This window comes from Lathamus discolor, chromosome 7 (assembly GCF_037157495.1).
Source record: "Lathamus discolor isolate bLatDis1 chromosome 7, bLatDis1.hap1, whole genome shotgun sequence".
Taxonomy (NCBI): Eukaryota; Metazoa; Chordata; class Aves; order Psittaciformes; family Psittacidae; genus Lathamus; species Lathamus discolor.
Window position 1 is genome coordinate 17,350,811 of NC_088890.1, and position 16,387 is coordinate 17,367,197.

Genomic DNA, 16,387 nt, shown 5'->3' on the forward strand with positions numbered 1-16,387 from the left:
AGTGTAAAAAAAGGTAAAACAGTAAGAGAAAGTGCTGCTTTTCAGTGCTAAAAGTGTGTGTGCGTGTGCGTGTGTGTACCTATGGATATGCTGGGGAGCAGGAAGGCATTAAAAAAATGCTTGAAGCTTAGCAAAATGAAGAAAACCCCATTTCAGTTTTAAAGCACTTTCTCCCATTTAGCAGCTGATGAGATGAATAGTACAGGATAACAATTTAGTTCCTGACTTGCTTCACAAATATTGATGTGGAGAAAAATCCCTACATTCAAACAGTTGTGCCTTTTGCACAGGGATTAAGTTTAACCCACAATTTATAATTATCAGTTCATCCCAATGTAGTTTTATTTCAAGTCTTCAGTGTTGAAAATATAGTGCTTTCTGTGAATTTTTAAGGAGTTGTAATATAAATTCATAATGAAGATTGTTAACATCAATAAAGGGCCACTTAGTCTCTGTTCTACTAATTTGGGTTAGGAGAGAACTGGCATTAAAGAATCCCCTCATGTAGAAGGCATTGCCAGAGGATCATGAGCAGTTTGCTTGTGTGTGGCAGATGAATCTGTACATGGAACTCATTAGTGGTGTCTAGATTTCCCTTGTGAAATTTATCTTTCTTTTCCCTATTTTTTTTTTCCAATTGACGTTTGAAATGGGGAGGTTTTTTTTTTTTTCCTGAAAAGATGGAGTTTTCTCAGATTAGTTGAAAAATGAAAATTTGAACTGTGATTGGATACCTGAGGGGAGGGAAAACCCCACCACATTTATAAAGAAGCAGGAACCATCAATGAGGGTTTTACTTGTCAAAACCCTACTTTTGTCCTGGGAAATATCCACCAAACTTCTTGTCGAAGTGTGCTGGAAGCGCAGTGTGGCACCGAGTGGGGACTGACACAGGCAGTGTTGCCTCACTGCAGAGATCTTAGCATTTGGGTGGGGGCTGTGCTGGTGCCCCATGGGGACATGGATGTGGGTCATGTCCACTCTTGCCTAGAGGTTTTCTACTTCCCTGTGCACATCAAAGCATCCTACTCCTAATCTTCCTCCAGATGCTCACGACACAGGTGTCTGTCTTTTTATTCTGACCTATACATATAATTTTGCTCTACAGAACTTGTATAAAAGGGAAATGCCTTGTAATCTTTGTATGAACCTATTTGCTGCAGCACGTGTTTGGGTAACCTCAGTGCATGTCTCCTTTGCTTGCAATATAATGAGCATCTACACAGTTACATGTTCAGTGACTGAGCTTCCAGGACAAATGGCCAATTTACGGGCAGATGTAGGCATTGCATCCTATGGAAGAGAGAGCTTTTATTTCTGAGAAAGCAACTGTATTTTAACAAAGGTCACCCCTACGCAAGGTGAAACTGCTGTGTGGCATCTCTCCAACCCAGAAATCAATTCATATTGGTGCTTTTGAGGGCAACTGCAACTTTTGCTTTAATTCATTGTCCAGATCTTTCAATCAAGCTTTCTTGATCATTATAATATAGAGAGATCTGCTGTGCCATGGTGTTATGATCATTAAAATGGAGGAAAAACTTCTAGCGCACATATGTTGACAACCGATCTAATCATTGCAAAATAGTGAAGCATAGAGTATCCATTCTGTGTCAGTTGGAGGGCACTGTGATATATTTGTTGCCATCATCATTATAAAGGTTACAAATGATCTACCTGGAGCTCAGCATATATCTTCTAGGGTGAAGTGTCAACACAAAGATAATAGGGGTGAATTTAGAGCACAGCTTTAGGCACGCTTGCCGCTTTGCTTGGGAAGTCAATAGATGTCGGCTAGAAACGGTGCAAAAAAAAGTAGCAGAAGAAACGTCTGTTTCAATGATCTCACTTTCAGCATTTTTGTTTGGGGAGCTTCTTTTTCCCTTGCCCAATGCTGACGGCAGCTATGTACAGTAAAAGTAATCTGAAGAATTATTTTGTCATCTTATTTTGTGTCATTGTCATGAGGAAGTACATGGAAGGAATAATCAGGAGACCAGATGGCATTTGAATAGTGGTTCTATTCAGACAATTTCAAATCTCTAATTGGTCATTGGTTTTAAATGTTAATATGCTTCACCAGTAAATTATTTCTATTCTCTCTTTTTGATGTTTGGAAAGAATTATGAAAGAAATAGATACATTACCAAGAGCAGTACCCAAAAATCAGCATTCAAGCAGTGGTGCTAAATACCGACTATGAGCTCCGGCAAATATGAATAGGATGACTGTCATTCAAACTGATTAATGAGTGACAGGCTGAAAAGAAATGCAGGGATGTGTTTTGTGTTGTTATAAACTGGCAAAACTAGAATGACTTGACTGGAACTATACTGATTAACACCAGCAGACAACGCAGTTTGATGCCTGTCGTGGTTTGATGTCTGCCTTTGTATCTTTGCTTCATACAACATTTCTTGCCCGGAGGAGAATGCATCAGGAATGTCTCCTGCAGTGCAGCAGGAGGGACCTTGTATAAGTGGGTTTAGGTCAAAACAAATAGATCTGAACTTTCAAAGGACATGTGTGATATTAGACTGTCAATGAAATGCTGTGATTTTTCGGTTACTTAACATGCCGACTTGAGTAGGAAGTCATAGTAAGAAGCACCTCAAGAGAAGGCAAGTCAGGATACATTCCTAAAAAGTGCTCCATCGGTACATTGTCTGATGATTTGATGGTAGGTTATGTGATGTTGGCCATCTGGTTCAGCCTCTTTTGAAATGTTACAAGTGCTAGAGGAGGAGATGGTATCTACAGAGCAGGGCACAGGCCTTCCTGAGATATGGCATTTCTGTAGAGAGAAATTGCAGACATGAAGCTGGAAAGATAAAAGCAAAAGGAATGAAGCAAAAGGAAGCCAGCCAAAGGATGACAAGGGAGCTCAGGCTAACATTACTGAAGGAAATTGTTCAAAGTTTCTTTTTCTTTCGAAGAATAGATTCTTGGGGTACTTTTTGGTGCAATGCTGTCTCTGTGCCCTGTTATGACCCAGATTATCATTTACAATATCTTTCTATTTCACCTGGAAGCCTTCTGTAAAGAAACATTTGGTAATGTTTCTGCCTTACAGATGCTGAGATACAAAAGAAGGAGTTAAAGGGAGTGGGAGAAGGAAAGTCTAGGAAAAGGGTGAGGTGCAGGCGTTTACCAAGTATGGAGTGCAGTAGAGTCTGCCTGGTGACATTATATAAACCAGTTTTCTGACCATGTGATGACTTCTGAGTCAAATCAAATACCAAATATCAGATTGGTAACTGTAGATTTGAAGTAGATACCTGTGCCAATGCTGCCAGCATTTGAGGATGGTGAAAAACACCTGCAGTACCTCTTGGTAGGATGGTGGATGTTGACATTGTCTTAAATAGTACAGGTTAATGGAATAGTGTTAACAAAAGTCTGAGGAGAGGCAACAAATCCAGGGTTAAGTTACAGAGAAAAATGGGGAAGTGGGGAGCAAACACCAGACTGGAATCTGTCAGAAGTTACCTTGCCAGGTCTCTCTCTTTGAGTTTGATATGCACATCCATCACTGAGGCCTCTGACTGCTGCTGGCTGTTTAAGCCACAACAAGGTCCCCAGTGGGCTTCACAGAAACTTTGGGATGGACTCTCTTGATCGAAGTGATAGTAATGGATATGTAGTAAAGGGGAGATAGCTATCTAGGAGGTACTGCCTGCACAGCAAGGAAGATGGAGCTTTGGCAGCTTCTTTTCTTCAGCAAGGAATCCTTGTTTTGTGCCGGACACAGCAATCTCCAGTCAATCACTGCCAAGGTGTATGGAGCACATGAGTGTCTGGGTTGAGCCTTACTACAACTTAAAATGTTACTGTGTATGTGAGTCAACAATGTAGTGCCTTAAAGAAACAGAAAGATGTCATGTGCACAGACAGATGTCATTAAAGCAGGCCGTGTCAGAGATGTTTGGATCCGCAGGGATTCTTTGCACTTTCATGATGGGGTTGACAAAATAGGATCAAGCTATACCATGAAGCAGTCTCAACTCTGAAAAAAATACCACTATATGTGAAGCTCAGATGGTGCTTTTGGTGCTTATAGCTGTTTTCAAGTTTATTGGAGAAAATACGGATTTTTAATATGCCTGCTTGCTGGGAGGAAGCGTATGTACAGACTCCGTGAGTCCCTTGGTGTATTCTGAGTGAATAGCTACACGCTCAGAGCTGGAGTTTGCCTTTCTCACTCACCATGAGCAGTGTTTAATTCTGGGATGGTTCTGCTGAAGCCAGACACATTCACAGTGGAAGATGACAAGGACGTATGGTTTTGGTCTTGTGTATTAATGGTCTGGTTGCAAAGATAAAAGGTATGCACAGCATTTTCTTTCATGTACCTTTTGCATGCATGGACACACCTACACCCCAATAAGCATGACTGATGCATTTTTGTACAGAGATGTCAGCGGGGTAAACAGAGCAGCTTATAGGGATTAGATCAGAGAGACTCCTGACAACAGCTTCTTTGCAAGAGTACCAGATCAAAGCTAAGCGTATGTTTAAATACAACTTCATGCAAATATCTGTGAGTTACTGTCCCACCACTGCCACTATGCCTCCTGTTAGTACTTCCCATGCTGCTGAGCCTGAACCTTACCTCGTTTTCTGCAATCATGGCATATATGTTTTCCTTTGCTATTACTGTGGAAGATGTGGCCCCAATTTGTTGCTGGTCCTCTCAAGACAGTTTTGAAATTGTAATGTTGCTTTTTTGTCTTCCTTTTAGTTATGTTTCTTTGCCCATTTCTGTGTTTCTTCCCACGTATTATGTTTTCTGGAACGAGCTTATGTTTTAAAGCAGGGAAGCTCAGTGTTATGCTCAGCACCCCAAAACTTATATTTTCTGAGGTATTGCCTCACTTCACATGCAGGGAGGCATGTATTTTTGCACTGTCCAAGTAGGTGAATAGGTGTGTGTGCATATCTTTGTGTACTCTTGCTGTTCTTCCTCTTAGCAGACTTGCTTTAGGTTGCCCACTTAGCTAAGCTAGCTTAGCTCTGCGATTCAGCTCTTTGATCCACCACAGGTTTCTTGAGACTCTCTATGCCTTTGCTCCCAGCTGGAAAATAAGGGCATATCTCTACCTCGTAGGTGTGCTGTAAGAATAAACTCACTGAAGCTTGTGACCTTGTGATTGGGTAGAGCCATGTGAGCACACAGTCATACAGGCAGATTGCTCACTGGAGTCCTGTCTGCATGGAAACTTCTTTCCCATTCCTTGATATTCTTGGCTATTATCTTTTCACAACCTATGAAGAGCACGATTCTTTCTCACAGCTGGTCCTCCTCAGCCATGTGATGTGAAGGCTGCATTTTGGAAACTTACTTTTTATCTTTGGTAATGAAAAATCTCCTCAGGTGTAGCAAACACCCTGGCTTCACCCACCAACAGGATAATGCAAGAGAAGCAAAGATGCTTCTATTGTTAAGTGCTTGTTCCTTGTGGGAAGTGCCATTTTCAGTTCCTCCTTTCAAGAATGCAGTGGGAGGCCAAAGCAGATATTTCTTGTCAAGTTTCAACATGTTTGTGAGATTTTAGATGGCTTTTTGACACCAGGAGCTAAAGGGCAGAAATACCAAACGGTAGCTCTTCCCTCCATGCTAGAATGTCACATTCTTTCCTCCTTGGGCGGCGCTATCTGCAGGCAGGGTGTTTGCATAGTAAGTGCCATGTCAAGTCAAGGTTAAAACAGAATTATTTAACCCTTTTTTCAACTCAGGATCAAAGTAAAGTGCACATTGTATGGAAATACATTTGAAACAGCAGAGTTCAATCACATTCTCAAATAATTGTCAGGAACAGGCAGGTGTTTTTGAGGTAGAGGATATTACTTACAGGAAAACCTGACCTTGGACATTCACATATATTCCTCTGATTTCAATGCATGGCTCTTCAGGCAGAATGTAAATCCTGCTTAGGGTCAAATCCAAGCTGCTGAATAGCAGCATCAGTCAGTCAGGGGCCAGATACTGTCGACTGATCAGACATCTTGCCATCGGGTTCTCTGAAAAGAGGGCTGGAGAGAAGCATCCCTGAGTGCATTTTACTGCTGTATTTTGGCTTGTATGTGCCGGCCATTGCATAACCTGAGGGTATGGCAGTTCAGCTCCGCTTATCCCCAGAACCAAGCTCCTTGTCAGGGTGGTGAAAGTATTCAAGCAGTGGGTGGCCATGTGAGGAACCTGCTGCCACTGCCTGCTGGCTTTGGCTGTGTGGCTGGTGTCCAGGGCAGGCATCGCTGCTGCCTGTTCCAGAATTGCACTTTTCTGTTTGTTCCTGCCAAGGACGACTTCCAGAGTTCCCTGATGCCAGTTCCAAGTGGGTGGAGCAGTGGCAAAAGAAGCTTCTTTGATTTAAGTGATTGAGGAGGCAGTGCTACTCTGTCTGCCTGATTATTTATCTCTCTAGTTACACACAGCGCTTGCTTTCTCTGGAGTGATTCAAGCATATCTTAACCCCCTGCTTTAGCTGTTTTATCATGCTGGTTTGCTGCTGCAGTTCAGTCAGAAATCTGTCTTGGCCTCTGCAGAAGGATGACAGAGGATGTCCTCTCTTTATTGGGCTCCAACGTGCCTCCCCCATGTTTTTTCCTGTTTACCATGCGGAAGGCTCTGATAACTGTGCTGGGTGCTTTTGGGATGGGTGTAATAGACTCTGTCAGTATTAAAAGCTTCCCTCCAATGCCATATAGAGATAAGTGGGTGAGAGGACGGGTGCTCAGCCAAGCCTGCTGTGTCCTGGAGCATGACCTCTCTGGAAATGCAAATGGTATCTCACTGTGCTCAAGAATTCTCAGAGATATTGTAACCAAAACATCCATTGATTTCAGCATGACCAGTAGCAGACCCATGGATTTTCTCCATCCCCCTGCTCTGCTATGGGTGCATTCACACATACAAACACTAGAAGTGATGTTCTAGGTCAGTACAAAATCTGCATTTTGCCTCATAACAGTGAAGCCCATTTACCTCTTTCCTTCTCAAGTGCACTTGCATTCCCATGCCTGGTACCTCCTGTTCCTCTCCAAGACTTTTTGTCATGTATAGGAGATTGCCTCCTCATCACCAGCTCTGGGTAAATTCAGAATTGCCTGAAGGAATGTGGGATTTGACATCTATCTGCTGGATGGTCCTTTCAGACATGATGCTTAATGAGACTGTGCAGTGTAAGGTTGGACCAGATGATCCGTGATATCTCTCCCAGCCTGGTATTCTCGGATTCTGTGGTATTCTGTGGTGTACAATGTAGAAGAAAGGACATACGGAGTGGACTGTGGTTGAGTTTTTTGGAATAAGTGAATGACATAAAGAGGGCAGGGGAGTGTCACCTGATAGTGTAGTCCCTCACAGGTGTTCTATGAAGTCTTGTGTGGTGCACGTGAGTCCATGCGTATGAAGTACATGGAGGTGGACAGAGTGTACTTGTCATATTCTGATGCCTCAATGCACGAGATCAGAGAATCTTGATTAGAGCATCCTATAGTTTTGGATTTGCAAAGGACATTCGGATTCTTTTGCTGGAAAGTGTCCAGGTAGTGGGAGTTTGAAAGCCTGGTTTGTACAAAAGAGGATGTACTTGCATGTGGAAGGGGACAGGTAGCAGAGAAGTGGTGGTACCAACTTATTATGGCAATTCCTTCCGGAGACCATGTACCCAGAGCTGGGGTTTCACTTTACAGCTCTCCTGGGAACGGTTGTTTTCTCCCTCTTTGTGCATCTCAAACTTGAGGGAGAAGATTTGGTTTAATTTCATCTCCTCTGATCCTGATTAATGCAAAGTCATTTCTGGTAGTTCTGGGCAGGGAAAAAATATAATCCTTGACTATTTTGTAACTTTGCAGATATATGTAGGTGTGTGGCAGGAAGTTCTATAATTCTAGAAATGATGACAAGGCACCCATAAAGATGAGGATGAAACCCTATGCAGTAGCATTGTAGTTTTAAGAAGCGTTCTTTAATACCTATTAATGGCACTGCTGAAGCATAAATACTCCCAGCTCAAAACCAGATTTTGTTAACTCCTTTTTGCTGGCAGTTTTGGAATGGGATGGCAGATCATTCACAGCTGTCTAGCAGGATGCTCATCCCTCTGTTCAGTACAAGAGCTTGTGCCATGGGGTGAGAGCTGGGCTTGTAGGCAGTGGGAGGAATTGCTGGAGTATATGGGCAGGAGCCCTGTTTCAGGCTTAGTCCTGATGTCCCCTGGGCCACAGAGAAACTGCATTTGCAGCTGTGATTGCCATACAGATGTTCCCAGAGTAGTTTTTATTCACTGCATTTAATAGGGAGGGATGCTGGGTGTGTGGGCACTGCAGTCCCTGCCTTGGTATTGCTGCCTTCCTTGGTTTGAGGGAGCAATGCAGGGTCACCCCAGCGCATGTACGCAGGCTGAGTTTGGCATGTTTAATGATGAGCCTTCAGCAGAGCACTCCTGGGGTTTTCCTGTAGACACTGGGGAGAGAGGTACCAGCAAGGGGTGATCCAGTACAGCCAAGATCAGGACCAGTTCTTGGAGTTCTTGAGTCAGTGCAGGGATTTTAAAGATCCTAGAGCTAACTGCCCAGTAACACTGCTGTCTAGGTTAAATCCTTTCATCCTAGTTTCATACTGTTTACTCATGGGTTCAAAGATCCTGGGTACAGCTCCTGCACATCATGGGACTGGCCTGTAGGTAACTGCTGTTTAAAAAGAAGAGCAATGCAGGTTGGATAACTTGCATGCATATATTTGAGCAGGTACTGGACACAAGGCTATCTTTTCATGCCATTCTTGAAACACGGGATTAAAATAAATGTGAGTAGAATTTTTCAGGCTGCAACATGGTTACAGAAGTTAAGGCTTAAGAAAGAACAGCAGTTAACATGAAATCGATAATAAATGAGAGCGAGCAATTTTATAATCCAATCGCTTCTGGGGCATGCCTACACAAGAGACGTAGTCAAATTGTTCTGGAAAAGGGTTTAATTAAAAGTGGTACAAACTCCCTGTGTGCACTCTGAGATAGGTTTGGTTTGCGCTGTGCCACGAAGTGTGATTCTTGGCCTGTGTAGACAGGCCACAGATTGCTAATTATAATAAGTGATGAAGCTGCACCAGGTCAGGTTTCTGCTATGCAGCACATAAGCACAAGCTCATACGGCGTACACCGAAATCTGTGCTGTGTCCTCTGCCTGCCAGACCAGTCATTTGAATGTAAGAGCCACACTTCAATGATCTTTAAGAAACAGGGACCTAAAACAGTGACAAAGAGCAGCAGAAATATGTTATCAAGTTGAGGCTTGTGGTAGCTTTGTCAGTGCAGCTCAGGCTGCTTCACATCATGGTGCAGCCAAATGGGAACTTTGCATTTCTCTGGGGTACAACTTTTTAGAACTAAAGAGGTGCTTTGACTTCCTCCAGCTGCCCCTTGTGCCTAAAGAGCTGCTCTGGAGCATGGCTCAGCAGGGCAGAGTGCTGGCTCCAGTGCAATTTGCAGGCTGAGAAAGGTTCATCCACATCCCCAGGGTGCCATCAGAGGAGTTGTGAGCTTGTGGGCAAGGCGAGGGACTGGATCAGAGCACTGTGTGCTTGCCACGCAGAGAACTGGAGATGAACTGTCTCTGTCGTGTACTGGAGCACTTGGGATCAGGAACTTCCCTCACACAGCCTGAGACTGTTCAGTTAAGTGCAAGGATAGATCCTGGCTCTGCTGCTCGTTCAGGCTTTTAGTTAGTTACCAGCTGTCCTCATGGTGAGGAGCTGGGGTCTGATGTTATCGAGGTACTTATTCAAGCATTCACATTTATGGGAGTGCTTTCTTTATATGTTGGATTTCAGGCAATCATGAGCTGTAGTAAGGAATTAAATGTCATGTAAAGAAGAAATGTGACCCATCGATCAGGATGTACTGCCCCACCAGTCTCTCCTGGCTGTGAATTGGCTATTGTCTCAACAGCAGAGCCTGGTTTTTAAGTTGAAGCTACACCAGCTCATGAGCTAAGATTTGGAGGGCCCCAGAGTGAAACAAAAAAGAGCTAATGTTTGCCTTTTCAAGCATCCACATGCAGAATTACAGGTGTTTATACAACACACATGCATTAGCTGCGTACACCCGTTACTGCAGTCCTTGCACTGGTCCTGTCCTCCTGGTGTTGCAGAACATCTCCTGTGTGGGTATATGCATTGCTTGGGTAATTCCGAAGAACTGGGCTGAGGGCCTGAACCGCAGCCCGGATAAATGGAGCTGTATGCTGAAAAATACTGTAGTGAAAAACAAGTCCTTAGCAAAACCAGAATACATACAATCTATTTCTCCCTCTAAACTTGTCCCACGCATGGGAGAAGATCTCCCCATGATGTAAATCCTCATAGCTCCACTGACCAGAGAGAACTATTGTTCCTGACGGCCTGCACAGAAGGTGCTTGAGGTTTCTTGCAATCCATTGGAGACTTGTGACATTTGAGAGCAAGCATTTGAGCTCCACTGTCCTCTGGAGTGATTTGCAGCACAGGCAACTTATAATTACAAACACTTGATAAATCCTCACAGAAACTGAGGGGTTTGGGAAGATGCTTGATGGCTAATTTCACATCTTGTAAGAAAGCTGTATTTATGCTCTTTCAATCTCAGCACAAAAGCATCATTCAGCAGTACTGTGGCAGAAGTTCTGAGGGTTCAGCCAAGCTTTAAAGCATTTCAAGATCTTTTGTTTTGTGGAGATCAGTGGGTTCCTTTCCAGTCGAGCTTAAAAGCCTGGGGGAAACAAAAGGAACTTCTTTCAAGCCATTTTTGTGAGTACAAAACCTTCTCTCTACTGCACCTGACACCTCACGCAGCTGGTAAATACCATTCCCTATCAGCTACCTAATCTTTCTTAGAGGTGTTTGTCCACCTACACCTGACTACCAAATTTGCACTCTGTTGACTCTGCTGACATTTCTGTAACAAAGAGCCACAAACTGTTCTGTTGCTCCTGGGACAAAAATGAATGCTGTCATAGACTAACTCCTTTCTCTGCTGGATGTCTTATTACTGTTAAAGATTTCAAAGTACTGTGATGTAAGGGCTTTGGGCACAGGCTTTTCTGTCAGGCGTATCTAGCTAACACTTGTGTTGCCCTGTAATTAGCAACTCGTGAACACAGGGATGGAGCTGACAGTCTCTTCTTTCTCATCTTTTTATCTCCAGTCATGGGTGGAGATTTCTGTGTCTGAACATGAGCAGGAGGGAGGAAGAGAAGGTCCTGCTTACAGAGGTCAGCTTGTGAGTGGAGCTTTCTGGGCTCCCCCTGTTCTTCCCCTCTGCTCTCCAGAGTCTGGATTTCCTGGGCAGCTGTGTATATACACATCTTGCTGGTTGGTGTGCACCAGTGGGAATGGCATTTGGCTGTGGTCTTCACTTCTGGTGGGCCTGTGTGAAGTCTTGCACTAACAGACACACAGAGCCTTGCCCAGCTGTGTACCTGAGAGTCACACTGTGGAAAAGCATCATGGTCATGTATCATTTGGTGTCTGGTAGCACTAGAATGTGGCTTTTCCTTAGAGTTCCTTTGCTATCCCCCAGGGACAGAGCTGCCCTGAGAGAGCTGGCAGGGAAGGTCTTAACCTTGATTTCAGTATCGACAGAAACGTGGGCTGTTTTTCTGAGTTTACAAGTCTGTCCAACAGGATTGTGTTACCTTGGTTGCTTGTGATGGAGCGCGAGGCTTTATAATGGCGCATTCATGCCTAGTTAGAGCTGATGGTTATTAAAGATGAGTACAATTTTGCTAAGAGGCTGTTAGAGTGAAATGAATAAGGAAAAAAATTATACAGCAAAAAATAACAAGGTCCCAGAATTGCCTTGAGCTGTGTAGTTGAGATTCTTGAGTACTTTCACATCATCTCTGCATGAGACTGAACTGCTGACATTTGTTTAATTACAGTATATTAATGAAAGGGATCAACATTCCTAATTGCTCCAGTGTGTTTGCATTATGTCTTTTGTGCAATATATTTATTCAATTTGGATGCCTTTTTATTAGAATACTGAGAAAATGGATTGATTTTGTAACCACTGCACACAGAGATCACAATGAACTTGTAGCTTACATAGGATTTTGGAGTACTCACCACTCACGTTTTTGTAGTAAAAAAATGGTTGCTGAGCAAAAGCAGTCTTTGTGGGAAGAGGAGCCCTGGAGGAACACGGTGAAATTGCGGTTCACCTGGGAGAATGCCGTTTCACTAAGCTGAAGACTTTGCTCACGGTAGCAGGCATTGATGTTTGAAGGTGGTATTCAGATTATTATTTTCAGAGTGTTTTTCTGCATATCCATAAGGAAGTGAAGTATGAACTTTTCCTGAAGCTTTTTAGAATCTGAGATATACTAAAAATTCCCTCTGGTTGCTCTGCACTCCTGAAGCAGGAGTATAGAACCATGGAAATCCTTGCTATTTTAGGGTTTCTGTTGGAGAATGCTTTTTCCTAAGGGTGTGGGCACTGTGCTTTTAGTATAGGAGTTGTAAATAAAGTTATTTCAGGATCGTTGCAGTCACTCACTGCTCTACAAACCCCGTGCTGTTGGAAACTGCAAGCACACAGGAAAGATGGGGAACAGGATGTGGGATCTGCTGGTGAGTGAGTGTCAAAGTGTGGCTGTGGCTCTGTAGGAGTCAAAGATCAGAAAAAGCACTGAAAGCTAATCCATAAAATGATTCATGCGGTAAGAACTTATCAGGATGATGATGTATGTGAGGTCTGTGTGGTCTGGTGCAATTAATGCACTAGGAATAAGCAAGGCAGATTGTGGGTGTTGACATTCACAACAGTGCTGTGTGGTACGTGCACGTCAGCGCTACTGGTAGCATGGAGGATTCAGCAGTGATCTATAACTTCCAATTGTGTGGCCCTAATCTCTAGCATTTACTGAGACTCAGTAGCCTTCTAAATAATTCCATTTCTTGAAAACACACATCACAGAGCTGCAAGATTTGTTCTTCAGGGCCAAATGGTTGCTCCAGTAAATTGCCTGTCTAGATTGACAGGTTGTGCATACTGGCATTTTACATACCTGTACCCACATTTCTTACTGGGGGAATAGATTTAACAAATCTAATAAATTTAACAAATCTACTGCAGATTTTAACAAATCTGCAGTCAGACCAGAAGGAACAAACCCAAAGCCATTCCAGGCAGACCTCTGAGATACTATAATTTGAAAGTGCAGCTTCAGAGCTAGGAAAGGGCAAATAGTTCTCCAGTAAAATACTGATTCTCCAGAGAATTGTAAAAGCAGGGTTTGGAAACTGCAGCAGCTAAGAGAGAGGCACTCTTTTCAAACAGCAATAAAGCAGCTGGAGTAGCCATGTAACTTTTGTGAAGAAAATCAGTCTCTGAAACCTGCTGCACTTGTCTTTGAATGAGTTATTGTCCCTCAGCAAGCTTTAGGGTGTTGTTGGAATCCTTCCTTGTGAGGCTCGGGGGATGAAGACAACCATCTGCTATCATCCGTACGAGACCTGGCACAGGGGAATGGGAGAGCAATGGGAGAAGGTGTTTCCTAGGTCCAGAACTGCTGTCCTTGTTTCCTGTAATTTCCAACATAACGAGCATCTGAGTGTCAGGTAAGCTTTAAAAAAGAGATGCACTCTCAAAACCAAATAGTCACTGCCAGCAGGGCTGCAAGCTGGGACTACTTAAAGATGATCTGATGAGGACAGTTAACTGCAGATGGGATGTGGGTTTCACTCTAATAGTTTATCAACAGGAGCTTTCTGAAAAGCTCTTAAGTGTGCTGCCAAATGCTGCTTCCGAAACAAAGAAAGCAATGCAAGGCTAATTATTTTTAACCTGAGTGGTTTCTAGTTAATTATCTGTTACCCGAAAAAAATCACTGGAAAGTGCAAAGCCTTGTTTAAACCTTTATTCAGCTACTATGTTCCTTTGTTATAAATACATTTTCTTCCTCAAAGCCTCTAGCTCTCATGGTAAGCTCTATTGGATATATTGTTCTTCTGATACATCCAGAAGATACTTCTGCAGTTAAAATGAAAATATAACTTCAAAAATGTATATGTGTGCCCAGGTTAGTACTTTCTGAAAGAAGAGAGAACCTGTAATGAAACCAGTAATACCTTGTGTTGCTCAAACAATTATTTTGTCTGCCTTCTGTTTTATTTTGAACTCCCATTAAAGCAACCCTGTAAGTCTTCTAATGCTTGTATCCACTCTTCAGTTATAATGTTTCCCTGCTGCCTAGTTAAAGTAAGGAGAAAAGAAGCCTCCTGTTCCATACGTTTATTGAGGGCATTTTTTGTGTGCGCAGTTCACATAAAATTGCATCCATTTGGCTCACGATCTATGGTGCAGTTCCATTAACAAAGCAGCACTCTACCTTTTGTATGTGTTGTTATGCTTAAAGCTCATACCTGTTGTTGTGTCTCCCATAACAATGGAAGTTTTGTGGGTGATTTAGTTCAGTTCATTTCCAGTTCTGTTCTATTTCCTTCATTTGTAGCCTACATAACTTTTAAGAAAGGATTTGATAGAATCGTTTTCATCTTTCCAATGGAGGTAAAACTTGTACTAAAAGTAGAATGTGTTTATTTGGTAAAAAAAATAGTTTTATTAAATGGGAAGTTGATTTCTTTCACTTTCACTCTATTTTCCTCCCTCCACCTTTGAGAGCCAATATTCTTTCCTGAAGAACACGCATGGCATTACGTGCCTTTTCTGTATAGAACTGAGGGCTCCCTGTGCAGCCGGGGTTTATAAAGCTCTTGATTCAACCTGAAATTGCGTATTCCTCCAAAACAAGGATAACAATGGCCTAGTTCAAAACTTGCTGAGGCGGGAGCACCGTTTAATGGGTGCCTCAGAATCAACAGTTCTTTGAAAGCCAGGGTCCACTGTTTCCAAATGAGCTTGTTGAGTTTAATGTGACGCTGTGTTGTTGCTTCACAAGGATATCCCTAAGGAAGCCCTCCATAAATTGCAGTATCTAGAAATTGCACATTCGAGGTGAAGCATGCCACATTGGAAGAGCCCCAGCTAGTCTGCAGCAAGGATACTCTACAGGGTTGTTGAGATTTAACAAATGGGACTGAGTTCTCCATTACAATTCAGTGCCTTGACCAGAGATACCCAGGTAAGGCAAGCTTGTTTGTTTGCTGTTTACTGCCCGAGATACTGACAGACATGGTCTTGTGGCTTCCACGTACTCTCCACCATTCTGCCCACAACCCTCTGGCATCTCTCTGGCAGGGGCCATCCTCCTTTCTTGTACTTTCTACAGTGCCTGGCATGGTGAATTCTTGTGCCATGGAAAAGCAAGAGTCCTATAAATGATAGCAATAAGCTGCCTTGCTGAGCCTGCATGTTTGTGACTTTGTGTTGTGAAATCGGTGGTTTTTAGGGTTAAGGAGGAAAGTGGAGAAAAACAAAGGGAACAAAAAAGACTTCCGGAAAGATTTTCCTGCCCTGAAGTGTGGGCTGAGAATCTGCCTGGAATGTGACAATATATGCGTGGAAGCACGCAGCGGAAAGATGCCTAAATGAGACTCCTTAGTGTGATGACAGCAGCTTACCAGCCCTCATGCATCGCACATACAGTTGTTTTATTTAAATGAAACTGGAAATCAGTGGCTGTTCTTTCCCCTCCCAGTTAGACAGACTGCTGGGCTTGTGTTCACTTATGGTCGGGGAAGGTCACAGCAACTTTCTTTATCCTTCCCATATGCTGCTGTATTATTCACTCTGGCATGGTAGAGAGAGTGCCCTTTTTAGAAACATCATCACTGGACATTTGCTAAGGCAGGTTGCCGGGTTTAATAACTGATGGGCAGGAGAAAATCCTGAGTCCCTGTCTTCTGACCTCAAGGAACACTGAAATATGGCAGATAACAATGCACACATGACCCCTTGGAGGTGATCAGTACTGCTAGTACTGCTTTCCATTCTCTCTCTCATTCTCCCTCGTCCTTTTTTTCTAATCTTCCCATTTCTTCTGTTCAGCCTGCTTGTGTACCTCTTCACCTGCCTTTCAGAATATATTTCCTGAGTTTTAGGATATATTCCCATTTCCAGGTACAAAATTAAGATATTGCTAAGTGTCATCATAGATAATAATATAATAGTAGATCTCTTTGTCTGAAATGTGCTTTTAGGTATCACCTTGGTCGGTAATTTAATTGAATTGGATAGTGACAACACACTCACCTTGTTAAGGTTAATGACCCAATGATTTACAAGACAAGGCACATTTACTGGCAAATGGATTTTTGTAATTGTTCTACTGAACAATGAGAATAACCATTTGTACGTTGATCCACCTGCAGTGAAGCCTCTGTTCTTTCTTCACCAATGACCCAGTCCATAAATTCAGTGTCGCTCAAAGGATGTTTTCTTGGCCC